The sequence below is a fragment of the Schistocerca cancellata genome, chromosome 1, assembly GCF_023864275.1.
Source record: "Schistocerca cancellata isolate TAMUIC-IGC-003103 chromosome 1, iqSchCanc2.1, whole genome shotgun sequence".
Lineage (NCBI taxonomy): Eukaryota > Metazoa > Arthropoda > Insecta > Orthoptera > Acrididae > Schistocerca > Schistocerca cancellata.
This window is the reverse complement of record NC_064626.1, coordinates 1,188,224,634-1,188,238,327: the sequence shown is the minus strand read 5'-3', so window position 1 is coordinate 1,188,238,327 and position 13,694 is coordinate 1,188,224,634. Positions and strand designations below refer to the sequence as shown.

The 13,694-nt window shown below is 44.0% G+C and overlaps 1 protein-coding gene across 1 annotated transcript in view; it reads right to left on the bottom strand.

Moving 5' to 3' along the window:
- The window catches only part of LOC126141399 (glutamate receptor ionotropic, kainate 2), a 1,424,310-nt gene that overhangs the window by 385,191 nt on the left and 1,025,425 nt on the right, over positions 1 to 13,694 (bottom strand). The window lies entirely within an intron of this gene.

Sequence of the window (13,694 nt, the reverse complement as noted above, 5' to 3'; positions counted from 1 at the left end):
TTCTAGAAAGCGTATCTGCACAGAAATTGTATTTTCTGCCATGACCTCGTGCAGTCATTCACGTAGTATTTCATTACGGCTACCACATTCCACCACAGTGCATACACCAATACTCTAATTAAACGTACTGCAATTCTTGTGTGTGTATTTATGCCTGTGCCTGTGTATATTGACAGGAATATAAGGTCGAATATTCCGCTTTTTCAGCTTCCAGGTCAGTGATCAAAATGAATTTTTTTGGTAGAACATGGATTGCAGATATTGCGTTCAACTATTGTTATTTTGATGTGTATCTGAACTGGCTAGATGTAAATAAAATTTGTTCACAGACGGCAGTTTGATAGCAGATTTATTGAGCTTTCCAAAGTGTTCCAAAGAATAGTGTATTGTTCAGTTTTGCAGCTGTTGATATCGGACTACTATCGTTTAAATAACAATGCCATTGCGGAATAATTTGCTAAACTAATCTCTACACTGGAGTTTCTGCCAAATGACAGTTTCTACCACTTGACAAAAACGACTGATACTAGGAGAACACATTTCGAGAATTAGAAAATAGACTACAGTTATTTAAATTGAAGAACCTCTACAGCACAATGTGTCAGAGAAGCACTAAATGTGTGCTCGTTAAGAGAGAAAAGAGAAACGCGAATTTTTCAATTATAGGAAATCTGGAATTTTATGTTCCTTAGTGAACGCAGACAATAAAGTGGGATCTCTAAGTCTCCAATGTACAGAGCTATTTCAAGTACCTCTACAGGCTTTCAAAAGACTACTGCACAAAGACTATAAGATACGAAGAAAACAGACACACATAAATGTATAGTGCCCACCGCCAAGTTTGTAGCTCGCATTACAGCTGGTCAATATGGACACCGTTTGCGATGCAGCAGACGTCAGTACGTGCTTGCAGTTGATTGATACGGCTGACACAAAGTGACCGGGACCCTCGAACTAATTTAACATGCGAATACGGACAGGATGTTTTTGTCTACATGTTCCGACACGTCTGCCCCTATTTCAACTGAGCAATGGCGCGTACTACGGAAGGAAACTTGGAGGGATGCAATATTCCCTGACGTCACTTTCCTGTATGTCTGGTGCTTTTCACGCTGCCTTCTACTGAAACCATAGAAGTATCTATGGATAGTTCTACATACAGCCGCCGAAATGTGCTTGCCAGAAGAATTTATCCATAGTGTGTTATCGCTAAATAGTCACACACCCCCTCTGACAGGTGTCACAGTCGGATAATCATCCCTTACCGTCTAACCTCAGCGTCCTGATCACCTCCTGGTAATGAAAATATTGTCCCGTCTCTGATATTCGACGCTTTTACTTCCACAATTCTGTAATGTTCTTGGCAAAGGTTGCGGGCAAGCAACCGATATTTTTTCAGGGCCACGAAGTTATATAATTTCGTTACTTGTCGGTGTTGGTGGCAACAAGTACACACGATCGGATCTCAGGCCGCTTTCCGGCGTTGTACACAGGAACTACGACGCTGCAGGAAGTCTTAAAAGCACTCAGCGCTTGTAGAGATTGCACTAGCCAAACTTTCTGTGATTACTTGCGGCTTATAAAGGAGAAGTTACATTTTCGTGGCACAAGGCGCTTTCTATGAAAACTTTTCATAGCCGAAACTGCTCATCACAGGGCTCTTACTTTACGATCTCGGCTGAATACAAATTGATTTTCATACTGCGAGTTTTATGTGCACTTGAAGCAACGTTGCGCCACTGCCATATGCTGCTGTTACGAGGGGTAACGCTCGGAATAGGCGTGCTGTAGATTGCGATCTCTACATCGTAGCGACCTGCAAATAAGGATAAGATTTGCAATGGAGATAGCGTTCGTTTCTCGTTTATGGTCCATATACAGACAGGCAGAAAGGAATGGCCAAGTGTCTATATTTGTATCAAATTTTTATTTTTTAAATCCTTTAATGCCAATGTACTTGAGTTTTATAATGTATTAAAGAAACTTCTTTCTAGATCTTGCAGTTAATATTAGTATGAAGATACCATTTATAGAAGCAAACTTAGGGCACTGGTGGTAACTGAGCACTCCATGAAAGTTCATGTATCACGGAAACTTGTACGAGGGTTGGAACTTTGTATATAAAGTGTACAACCCGTTGATAGCGATGTGGAATTCGTAGGATACTCTTAACAGTGCCAGTTGTGTTGACAGTTCGAGCGCCGCGGTCTTTTGCCCGACGACTTTGTACCAGTTCTGAAGCGAATGCCGTGAAGTGTTTCCTTCAGTTTAGAAATCGGGTTGAACTCAGGGGTGCTTATGTCAGGGAAATGCAGTTGTGGTCTAGCACTTAGCAGCCCCATCAGTCAAACAAATCAGTGACAGCTTGCACTGTATGTGGTTGAGTACTGACCTGCAATTTGATGGTCAGGTCCTGCAGAAAGTGTCCTCACTTCCGTCTGTCAGTTGGTCGTAGATTGTGTTCCAAAAATGGACAGCTTAGAGACAGGATGTTTATTCATTGCAGAATTCTCGTTAATGTCGAGCAGTGGTTATCTGCGATTCTAACAAACAGTATACTGAATAGTGCCGAGCACGACGTGAAATACTGTTACTTCAGAAGTCACGATATAGCGTGGGTTTTCTTGGCTGTGAAGCTGTTCACGGGGGAACTATACAGATCCCTCGGTGCGGCTGTTTTGGTGCTGTCCTGTAGTCAAGGTGGATGGGAACCTCTACAAAACAGTGCCGAAATGATGCACTTACTCGTAACACACTTATCTAACTGCAAAAAGGGGATCGATCCAATATCCTGACGTGTGGATTCCCAGGGCTACTTGTACAGGGAATCCGTATTCGTGCGCAATATCCGTTCCCAATAAAATTAATGAAAAAGTAGAATGCATGGGAATAATACAGTAAATACAGTAACGTGATCATATGTGAAGTTCTGTAAGCAAAGTGTTGTATAGGGAATTTGGATGAGTCTTTCTTAAAGCTTTTTCTATGTTTCCTCCTCTTCGAAGATATCTTCTGTTGGTTATTTCCACAGCTATTCTGACTTGTTACTCTATCTCATATTTTTATTGCTCAGTTTCTACTTAACGTTATGGGAGTGTGAATGAAATCTATTTCGGCATTATTTTCTGTCTTTGTTTTCTTAGGCAACGGCCTTGCCGCAGTGGATACACCGGTTCCCGTCAGATCACCGAAGTTAAGCGCTGTCGGGCGTGGTTGGCGCTTAGATGGGTGACCATCCCGGCCGCCATCCACTGTTGCCATTTTTCGGGGTGCACTCAACCTCGTGATGCCAACTGAGGAGCTACTCCACCGAATAGTAGCGGCTCCGGTCAAAGAAAATCATCATACAACCGGGAGAGCGGTGTGCTGACCACACGCCCCTCCTATCCGCATCCTCAGCTGAGGATACGACGATCGGAAGGTCCCGATGGGCCACTTGTAGCCTAAAGACTGAGTGCTTTTATTTTCTTAACTAGTTTGATACCCTGGATTTAATCATATGATGATCAAATTTCAGAGTGTTGAATGACATAGGTGACACCTAGTATTAATAACATAAAAAAACGTATCGGTGGCTATAATTAAAGCACTCACGGTGTGGGCTGTAATTATCGTGGCAGTGATAATGTGTTAAGCCAAACCGATTTACGCTGGAAAACAAACTAGTTCCAGCCACTATGTTGCCACCAGATGCAAATCTGGGGCTGCGCACTGTTCGAATGACTATGTTGCATCCACACTGTCATTTGAGAAGCCTTAAAGTGACTGAATAATATGGCTACGAGAGAGATCGTGAACCATAAGTGAAACTGCAATTACAGTGCTGCATTGAGAGAGTATCGCCTGCTGAAATGTCTGAGAAGAGACACAATGTTATAAATGGTTCGATGTATGTGACTGTGTGGTTTGTATTCACAAGCACCGTCATTCTCGGTCCGTACTGTTTTTGAAGAGAATAGATCCAAACGGCCGGTCAGGTACACTGTGATATCTGCACGTTATAGAGACCTCCTAGTACAGAATATGATTCCTGCTTTGGAGATCGCAACTTTGTGGAAACCTCTGTTTTCGTGCAGGATGGGGCAACACCTCATGTCTCTCGCCCAGGAAAGAGCTGCTTAATGCAACCTTCCACGTAAATCTCCAGAGGCTCTCTAGAAGCATGTACTGCAAGATCACCTGATCTGAAACCATGTGACTTTTGGCTCTGGGGATATAAAAAGAACGCGTTTACCAGGGATACGTTCGGTCTCTACTTCATCTGAAGGCCAGTATACAGGAACAAGTTGCTCAGATTATACAGGAACTGCTGCGAGTAACTGTTGATCACATCGTTTTACGGATGTAGCATCTTGTCGACATCTCCGGGGATCATACTGAACTAACTGTGTTAGCGGCGGTTAATAATGAAATCAAAATTATGCTCTCCCCAGTTTTTTGACCCATTCTGTCCACGTCCCATTCCTAATCCATTATACATGGAAAAATTTAATTTTTGGCTCTGAGCACTATGCGACTTAATTTCTCAGGTCATCAGTCGCCTAGAACTTAGAACTAATTAAACCTAACTAACCTAAGGACAGCACACACATCCATGCCCGAGGCAGGATTCGAACCTGCGACCGTAGCGGTCGCTCGGCTCCAGACTGTAGCGCCTAGAACCGCACGGCCACTACGGCCGGCTGGAAAAATTTACATTCGTCTTTCTCGCATTCACAGCTCCAGATTTGCCCCGGTAACCAAAATTGCAACTGATACATCTACCAAGTTTGGCTGTCATACGATAGTAAAAACCCACATAGGACCTGTGTGAGGAGCTGCACTTTGATTATGACCACCCAGTACTTTGTATATACCTTTGAAGTATGCTTGTTGTCAGTGTATAAAAAAAATTACCTTGATATTAGTAAATAGATATCTATCGTTTGAGATGTATTACGTTTTGTGCACTTCTTAGTAAATCTATTCATTGGGGTGCGGCACTTATCGAAACAATTATGCGAAACTAGCAATTTTAGAATACTGTCCCCTCATGGCAAAATTTAACATTAGTCGAAGCAGAACGGTATCTGTTGAACTGTGAAACTTCACTCCCTTTTATAAAGGTAAGAAACATGGATTTAGTTCATGAAGACATACCTTTCAAGTAATGAATTGGTTGAGGAATGTATAGCAGACAGGCAATGCAGGTTATTTTCAGAAATTGCTCTTGTTCACGATATGGTGTTACTCGTTGTATTAACTCATAGCATTAAGTATGGTCTAAGACAAATGATTTCTCCTGAGACTAAATTATGAAAAGCGTTTTAGAGTTAGCTAAAAATCTGACCATTTTACTTAGTGTGGTTCAGGAAGATTTGCACTTAATGAATGTTCTTGGTCAACAACCATACAGAACATTTTCTGCAGAAGCAAAATAAAAAAAATTGTGTGACGTAAATATTGTTTAACTGTCAGGGAGGCAGGAGCAGGTATGATTGCCTTTGTTGTAATTTTGTTCATTACGAAGATAACAGTAGGCACGTGTAGTACCTTACAGTTTTCATTTGACACTCCACTTCCCCTCCTCAATAACTGTCAAAAACATATCACGGCGGTACCATTCACGTAAACAGGACGTTATTAAAATCTCCTGCGCTAGAACACAGAGCAGTTATCGGAGATAAGGTAGCTCGTCCACTATCTGCAGGTGACATTAAACAAATGCAAAAACAAAGAAAATTAACACAAATCACCAGATCTACAGTCTTCAGTTGACTGTTTGTGTTAGTACTTCATACACAACGAATTGGTCTGCTCGATCTTCTTGCTTAACTCCTCTGGACTTTGTTCTTTGTCAATAACAACTCTAGAGAACATGCAGGAACGTATCATACTTGCCGTTCTCGTAATTCACTTCAGCACTCAACACAGAGCAGCGATGAATTCTTTCCTCCACCGCTTGGACCAGTGTATAGCTTTCCACAGTCACCATTTGATTTTCTACCTCTTTTTGTTCCGACAGTAAATAACCATACGACAAAATGGTATTAAACACCCTTGTTTCTGTGTTTTATGAAACTCATTGTTGTGTTTACGTGAATCTGTTGTACGTTTTTGACTCGTTTTGAGGAGGTTTTTGACTGGTTTTGAGGAGATGAAATGGTTTACCGAATAAAAAAAGTGCTATTTAAAACTACTATCCACATCTTCGTAACAAACAGGTACAATAATGTCAGTCATGGTGGTTGATGTCCCCCTGGTAGTTAACCTTTGCTTGATACATTATCTTATTTTGCTTCTGGATAAAGAAATATTTTGTGTGGCCAAGATAGTGAGTTTTGAACAGTACAGTTTCCGTACCGTTTCCTTAGGGTACGATCGATGTTGCTTTTATATCAGAATTGCTGCGTTCTACTTTCAGTGAACTCTTCCGTCCATTCACAAAGCTGGTTCGCTATTTACATTCGTATTTAGCTCATTGCTTCCGGAAGTCAAGGTACACGGCACCAACCTGCCCTATGACAAGGAACACTTTGAGTGCGAGGTCACGAAAGGTCAACGTTGTTTACGGCATTCGAAGCCCCATACACTGTCTGCCAAGCAACCACAGTACTGGCTGCTAACGGCAAATGGGGCAGGACTGGAAGTATCCAATGGTGAGCACAGCATGAGGCTACGGTACGTAGTCGAACAGCTTAGTCGTCGAGTAACTCAAGAACAGCGCTGCAGTGTTAGTGGTGTTGATACAAAGTAGAGCAATGGCAACGATAGACAAAGCAGACAGTGCATCATATCTACAGCAACAGTTGCCGAAGTTCACATTTCGCCAGAAAGGAAACCAAGGAATTTCGCGGAGTGAGAAAGAGATGGTAGATGAAAATCAGCGTTCCTGCAAGATGAGTCAGTGGAATGTATGGTGACATATACGCTCGACTGTACAGACAATGTACATGAGGAGTACAATGGTGAGGATCCGTGCTTAACGAGTGATAGTGATATCGAAAGAAGAGATGACCCATGTAGTTCATCAACCTTGTCGGACAGGGAGCCACAAATCCCGTCTCTAGTGAAACGTAATAAAGGGCAATCGTTGTCCAATGAGCGACATAATTGCGTACAAGTAAGATCATTCGTAGCGTAGTAAAAAAAAAAAACAATTATGAACAAATTTCAGATAAGTGGTTAGCAATATGACCGTGTCCCGCTCAGGAAACACCGCCTTAGCGAAACACTGTCCATGTGGACCAGGAGGTTTGTGTCAACCAATGAAGTGGATTGGAGGGCTATATCGGCGGCAGTGTAACTTCAAATGGTTCAAATGGCTCTGAGCACTATGGGACTTAACATCTATGGTCATCAGTCCCCTAGAACTTAGAACTACTTAAACTTAACTAACCTAAGGACATCACACAACACCCAGCCATCACGAGGCAGAGAAAATCCCTGACCCCGCCGGGAATCGAACCCGGGAACCCGGGCGTGGGAAGCGAGAACGCTACCGCACGACCACGAGATGCGGGCAGGCAGTGTAACTACCAGCAGGGCCTCCCATAGACGATCCAGACAAAGTGTGTCTCACAACGATCCGTCTAATGTCCTGTTCTGTCCTGTCCTGTCCTATCCTACTCTATTCTATCCCATCCTATACACTCCCTTCCTTTCCTTTTCCTCCCTATGATTGTGTGGCAGCAGACACAGTCCGCTAATGTGGACAGCGGAAGACCCTTGGAAACCAGGACAACGTTGATGCACATAGGCATTCCTGCGAAGGGATGGATAGCGTTCTGTAGTCGCGGTGAAGACAAGGGGTAAGGCCCGGAAATAACACCTTGGCTGGTGTCCAGGCCATGAGGTGGCAGCCCCACCAGGACACTCGGGGGCTGTGGGCTGATAACCTGCACCACCAAAAAACACATATCACAGAAACCAAAACGAGAAACAGCAGGATCGATCTTAATATGACTGTGTAGTGTATAAGAACAACTACGGATAATCAAGGAAGGACAAGGCACACTTGTTGCAAAAACTGGAGTTCGCGCGTTTCAACGATGCCTGATACATTTTACAGGAAATGCATGGTAGTAACCGACTAAGTCATGCGCATCAAATTGCGCGCTATAGAGGTTATAGTGGTTTCAAGAGAAGTGGTGAATAGTTGCAAACTTTAAACAGTGCTACAGAATTAGAGGACGTGAGATAACGAAGTTTCAAACTTATGCCGTCGTTCAGTAAGGAATTTGTTTTCAACTCCGATTTGAAGAGGAAGTGCATCTGATAAGAAACCTGGAAATTACAGGTACCAAGAGAGCTGTATCAAGATCAGCTAACATTATTACCTTAAAGCATTCGTATACAATTATGCCGAATGTTATTGTACTGCGAGAAGTTGGAGGTGCTCTGCCCCCTACGATTCTTCCTCCTTTAGGTGATCTTACAAGGGCGGTAGGAAATACTTACGTCACGGCAAGCGAGAGTGGGAAAATGGGCATAAGAGAACTACAACTATGGTACGAGCACCGCTTTTGCCCTACAACTGGACAAAGTAACTTGCTTTTGCTTGATTCATGATCTACGAATAAAAATGATACTCCTTCAGAGCAAAATAGCCCTCCCTAGAAGGGCGAGACAGTGCAGCTCATACCACCTGAAGCTTCTGGACAAAGTCAGGCTTTCGATGCTTGTTTCTTTCCGTGTATGTAAAACATATTATCGCAATATCTGCAGCTACGCCTTAAAGGACAGCAACGCCACCATGTTGAATAATGCTTTTCTTGGAGCGACAGGACGTCTTGTTACGACTCAGACTATGCGCAATAGGCTGCATGATGCGCAACTTCACTCCTGACGTCCATAGCGAGGTCAATCTTTGCAACCACGACACCATGCAACGCGGTACAGATGGGCCGAACAACATGCCGAATGGACCGCTCAGGAGTGGCATCACGTTCTCTTCACTGATGAGTGTCGCATATGTCTTCATACAGACAATCGTCGGAGACGTGTTTGGAGGCAACCTAGTCAGGCAGATACGCTGTCCAGTGAGTGCAGCAAGGTGGAGGTTCCCTGATGTTTTGGGGTGGTATTATGTGGGGCCGACGTGCGCCACTGGTGGTCATGGAAGGGGCCGTAACGGCTGTACGATACGTGAATGCCATCCTCCAACTAAAAATGCAAGCATGTCGGCAGGATATGGACGAGTCATTCGTTTTAATGAATGACAATTCGCGTCCCCATCGTGTACGTCTTGTGAATGACTTCCTTCAAGATAACGACATCGCTCGACTAGAGTGGCCAACATGCTCTAAAGACATGAACCCTATCGGACATGCCTTGGATAGATTGAAAACGACTGTTTATGGACGACGTGACCCACCAACCACTCTGAGGGATCTACGCCGAATCGCCATTGAGGAGTGGGACAATCTGGACCAACAGTTTCCTTGATGAACTTGTGGATAGTAGGCCGCAACGAATACAGGCATGCATTAGTGCGAGAGGACGTGCTACTGGGTATTAGAGGTACCGGTGTGTACAGCAATCTGGACACCACCTCTGAAGGTCTCGTTGTATGGTGGTGTGATTTTCATGAGCAATAGAAAGGGCGGAAATGATGTTTATGTTGATCTCTATTCCAAGTTTCTGTACAGGTTCCGGAACTCACGGAACCGAGGTGATGCAAAAATTTGTTTTGATGTTTGTATTTTCAATGTGAGGATGAAGTAAGTCAGTTGTTAAAAGTTTGACTGCCAGTTTGGAGACAACTGATGTAATCAGGTTCTAAGTGTAACATTTCCTTTTGCACAGTTTCATGTGTATATTTCCCTCTGAAGTTCAACCATTCCCTGCACCAGCATTTTGTTTTCTTTTTCTTCGTCATACACAGTGTTAAAATAAATGCAAGAAACGCTTTGTTTGCGTTGGTAGCCTTTCCCAGTGGTGTCAAAATACATGGCGAACAATACATGACGACGCAAACAGTGTCTGCTTCAAAAGTGAAGTTAAATTGACAAGTTTCGTTGCTATGTGGACGAGCTTGTTTGACAAACCGATGGATGGAAAAGAGTGAATTTGACAAACAAGTTGAATCGTGTACGGGCTGCTTAATATTCTTCTGGACAATTTGTTTCCCTTATGGTATTTGCAGATGCTTCGTGAAACGTCTAAAAAGAAGGACTCAGCTAACAGGCCTTGTACTCCGGCATGAGGGTATGTGGAAAAGAGTAATTGAGGAAGCAGAAGAATGTAGAAATTACAGAGAAAGACCTAGACTGGAGCATATTAAGCATATAGTGGAGGACATTATTTGTTCTTCATACTACGAGATGAAACGGAAGGCGAACAAGAGAGAAGAATGGGAAGCTGCTGTCAACCAGCCTCACGGCTGCTGACTAGAGGGAGAGACGGTACTTATAGTGCGATTAAAACTACTTTGTACTTGACAGCCAGCCGAGCGCGTGACCGTGAGACAGTGCGGGCCAATCGCACGCTGACGTTCAGCATCCCTCCCCTGCATAGTTGCCACTACTTATGCGTCATGGTTCAATACCTGCTAACACCTGGTGTTGTGCGCGTTGTGTTGTGTGAACTGCATTATCTCAGTGTCTGCTTCTCCTTTGTTTCCACTACGAGTATGTGATAAATTACTGTAGTTACTTCTGTGTACACAATGTCCGAAAATGAAAAGCGTGGTCGCCGGAAATCATCTTCGAAGAAAGTTGGGCAAGGAATAGCATTGAGAGTACAATCGCGCGAGTACGTCTGCAACGTAAGACAGTACTTTGAGATGGAAATGGAGAAAGGGGGACATCTTCTTTCCGTTAATTAGGTAGTCGACAGGACTGCGGCAGCATTAAGAACAAGCAGAACAACCGTTATAAACATAGGCAAAGAGCAAAATGAAGAACTGAATACACATTCCGTGCCATCAAATCTTAACTCCAAAACGCCAAGTCTGGAAAGTCCGGGGAAAAAACGATGCGTCGAGAAACATGTGACGGATGTTGATTCTTTCGAACAGGTTGCGATTCGCATACATTTGTATGCATATTATCACCGTAGAGAGCATCGAACGTTACAAAAACTGCATGTAACGTTTAAAGAAGCTGGTCTTTTTGTTGGCAGTAAGTCATCTCTTCGGCTGGTTTTATTAAACCTCGGATTTAATTACGAAAAATTAAGTGGCCGTACAGTTCTCTTGGAACGGCGAGATATTACTGTTTGGCGACGCCGATTTTTGCGGCAGGTAAAGGACATTGAATTCGATGATTTAGTGTGGCTAAATGAAACATGGGTGAATTCTGGTCATACACTGAAGACAGGTTCGTATGACGGATCACAAGAAGGAATGGCAATACCTGTTGGCAAAGGAAGCAGAATTATTGTTGTTCATGCAGGTACCGCCCGTGGGTTTGTTCCTGGCTGTTTACATGTTTTCAGGTCAAAGAAAACCTCAGATTTTCGCGAGGAAATGAACCACGCCACCTTTTTACGATGGTTTGAAAATTCACTGTCACCGAATTTGGAGAAACCGCCGTATATCATTATTGACAATGCGCCATACCACACTGTTGTAAAGGACAAAGCCCCAACGCTATCTTCTAGAAAAGACGAAATTATACAGTGGTTACGGCGAAATAATATACAATTCGATGACGGAATAAAGAAAGTGGAACTATTGGAACTTGTGTCACGACATAAGCCACGACACCCGACATACGTTGTAGATGAAGTTGCCAACAAACATGGACATTCTGTAATTAGATTACCTCCATATCATTGTCACTTTAATGCTATAGAGCTAATATGGGCCCAAATCAAGGGTTACACAGCACGTGAAACAAGACATTCACGCTTTCAGAAGTGGCAAGACTTTTACATCAAGCTGTTTCTAAAGTATCTGTGGAAAACTGGAGTAATGTTGTAGTACACACAAAAGCTCTCATTCAGGAGGCGTGGAAGAGCGAATCCTTATTGGAAGATAGTCTTTCCGAATAATTAGTTATTACCGTCGGGGAGTCACCTGAAAGTTCTAGCGACACAGATATAAGCCGCGTTTTCCAGTTGTCGGACACAGAACACGTCGAGTGATGGTAAGTTGGGAAAAAAAGTACCTTTTGGTTGGGTCTCGTTGTCTTGTCTTGGTATTTTGAGTTTTGTGAAAAAAAATGGTTCAAATGGCTCTGAGCACTATGGGACTTAACATCTATGGTAATCAGCCCCCTAGAACTTAGAAGTACTTAAACCTAACTAACCTAAGGACATCACACAACACCCAGTCATCACGAGGCAGAGAAAAGTTGTATCAGCACTTCAACGGTACGCACAATACTATTCTCGTTTTGGCGAAACTGTAGCACCCACCCACTTCCAATAAGCTCTAAATATAAATTCAAACCTTTCCGTAACTTTTTCTCTCTTTGACCTCCCACGAAAAATGTAAAGGGAAAAGGTTTGTGCCTTACTACATTTCTGATGTTGATTTGGAAAAAGTTCCGCCTCAGACGTGAGATTTTAATTTATTACTTTACTATTACTGGCTGTATTGCTCAGAAAGTTTGCAAACATTATGGAAATATTCCACTGAAGACAACATTAAAATTTTGTTGTTGTACGACACATGATTTAGGAGATAGGGAATGATTAAAATTAAGTTGCGTGAAAATTTAACTTTTCGTAAAAAGTTAAATATTTCTCTGTTTCAGTAGCACAAAATTTTCACTGAGTTAAAAAAAGTGTCAGAAGGTAGTCCTCGTATCACTCTACCATGTACAGTTGCCAAATTATAAAAAGCACGACTTCCATTTTTACAGCGGCAGCTGGCAACATTGCACGGCCGCTCAGCGAACTGTCAAGTACAAAGTCGTTTTAATCGCACTATATACACTCCTGGAAATGGAAAAAAGAACACATTGACACCGGTGTGTCAGACCCACCATACTTGCTCCGGACATTGCGAGAGGGCTGTACAAGCAATGATCACACGCACGGCACAGCGGACACACCAGGAACCGCGGTGTTGGCCGTCGAATGGCGCTAGCTGCGCAGCATTTGTGCACCGCCGCCGTCAGTGTCAGCCAGTTTGCCGTTGAATACGGAGCTCCATCGCAGTCTTTAACACTGGTAGCATGCCGCGACAGCGTGGACGTGAACCGTATGTGCAGTTGACGGACTTTGAGCGAGGGCGTATAGTGGGCATGCGGGAGGCCGGGTGGACGTACCGCCGAATTGCTCAACACGTGGGGCGTGAGGTCTCCACAGTACATCGATGTTGTCGCCAGTGGTCGGCGGAAGGTGCACGTGCCCGTCGACCTGGGACCGGACCGCAGCGACGCACGGATGCACGCCAAGACCGTAGGATCCTACGCAGTGCCGTAGGGGACCGCACCGCCACTTCCCAGCAAATTAGGGACACTGTTGCTCCTGGGGTATCGGCGAGGACCATTCGCAACCGTCTCCATGAAGCTGGGCTACGGTCCCGCACACCGTTAGGCCGTCTTCCGCTCACGCCCCAACATCGTGCAGCCCGCCTCCAGTGGTGTCGCGACAGGCGTGAATGGAGGGACGAATGGAGACGTGTCGTCTTCAGCGATGAGAGTCGCTTCTGCCTTGGTGCCAATGATGGTCGTATGCGTGTTTGGCGCCGTGCAGGTGAGCGCCACAATCAGGACTGCATACGACCGAGGCACACAGGGCCAACACCCGGCATCATGGTG